Genomic DNA, 1,760 nt, shown 5'->3' with positions numbered 1-1,760 from the left:
TATGACTTGTATGTGGGGTCGTGAGACCCGTACCTTTGTGTATGTTATGTATGGCTCACTGAGCCTTAAATAAAGTACTTGTGTCATAGAGTCATGTTGTGATGCTTCGTTGTATTTGCACATATCGAGCATATTGTGTGTATGATTGAAATGCTTGGTATGTGTGGGATCTGACTATCTAGTTGTTTATCTTTAGTAGCCTCTCTTACCGGGAAATGTCTCCTAGTGTTACCGCTGAGCCATGGTAGCTTGCTACTGCTCTGGAACACTTAGGCTGGCCGGCATGTGTCCTTCTTCGTTCCTGTGTCTGTCCCTTCGGGGAAATGTCACGCTTTGAGTACCGGAGTCCTGTTAGCCCGCTACAGCCCGGTTTACCGGAGTCCTGCTAACCCAGTGCTACAGCCCGGACCCACTTGCTGATGACCGACACGTTCGAAGCTGGGTCATGGATGCCTGTCCCTGTAAGTCTGTGCCACTTTGGGTTTACGACTAGTCATGTCAGCCTGGGCTCTTTATCATATGGATGCTAGCGACACTATCATATACGTGAGCCAAAAGGCGCAAACGGTCCCGGGAAAAGGTAAGACGACACCCGTGGGGATACCGCGCGTGAGGCCGCAAAGTGATATGAGGCGTTACCAGCTAGATCGATGTGACATCGAGTCGGGGTCCTGACACAAGGTCCCTGTCGCATCGTCGGCCACATGGCTTCGTCAGTGTCCTCCGATAGCGGCAAACAGAAACAATAGATTTGTGGTGGCGGCGGCTAGGATTCAGGCTGCCTCCCGAGTCGCCCACACGGGAGAGACGCGGGGGCAGTTGATGTTCATATCCAAGAAGTTCAAGTTAATTAGTTGTGTTATAGTTTTTGAAGGGTATACATCGAATTTTGAAGCCCATAATCTTGGTAAATCTCCCCTTCCGCTCGGCCTTAGTCGCTATATGTGGTTTTCTCCCATTACCCTATTTCCTATTTGTATACCTGTAGACATTCCCTTTGATTAATAAAGTTTGGCATTCCCCTAAAAAAAGCTAGGTGTGAGTTGGGGAAGTTAAAAAGGGTGTTCTTTTTGTCGTTAATTCAACACTCCTTCAAACAGTTTCTTCGGTTTGCATACAAAATGCAGGAAACTTTAGGTATAAACTGTATGTAGTATATCAACAGAAGTGCCCAAAAAAAAGTGACAAGCCCCAAAATGGAAATGCAAAGAAAAAAAAGGAAAAAACAGAGAAATGCACCAGCCAGGAATCGAACCCGGGTCTATACAGTGGCAGGGTACTATTCTACCACTAGACCACTGGTGCTTTGATGAAATGTTCTTCGCATAGCCTGTCAATTTTGGTCGTAGCATTCCTTTCACTGAAAATTAGACAGTAATCTTTACTCCCTCTGTGGTAAAAAGTATGTGCTTCAAATAGATGTATCTAGCACCAAATTAATGCTAGATGTATCCATTTGAGGAACAAACTTTTCCAAACAAAAAGAATACGTATTTCAGTATTGACCAACTAGGCTTTCAGACGTAATGTTGGATCCACGTATACAACTTCTAGACGAAGGGAAGAAGCCAACGTGTCAGGAAGATAGAAAGTGGTAAACCAATCTGTTATGGGCAAACAGACCACAATACAGCCTTTTCTCATTTCTCTTTTATGGAAAAGGCTAAATCCCGACTTTATTAATAATGCAAAAACGGCAGCACAAAGGATCCGTTAGAGTATAAGGCACACAGCACATGGGTGCAACATCATGGCCCAGG

The 1,760-nt window shown here is 45.0% G+C and overlaps 1 non-coding gene across 1 annotated transcript; it reads right to left on the bottom strand.

The window, feature by feature from the left end:
• Positions 1 to 1,234: 1,234 nt before the first annotated feature.
• Positions 1,235 to 1,305, bottom strand: TRNAG-GCC. The gene has a single exon. It is a non-coding gene; the product is annotated as a tRNA-Gly (tRNA).
• Positions 1,306 to 1,760: the final 455 nt, after the last annotated feature.

Source organism: Triticum dicoccoides, unplaced genomic scaffold (assembly GCF_002162155.2).
Source record: "Triticum dicoccoides isolate Atlit2015 ecotype Zavitan unplaced genomic scaffold, WEW_v2.0 scaffold56300, whole genome shotgun sequence".
In the NCBI taxonomy this organism is placed as follows: Eukaryota; Viridiplantae; Streptophyta; class Magnoliopsida; order Poales; family Poaceae; genus Triticum; species Triticum dicoccoides.
Note: the sequence above shows the minus strand (reverse complement) of the source record. Positions and strands in the feature narration are given on the sequence as shown.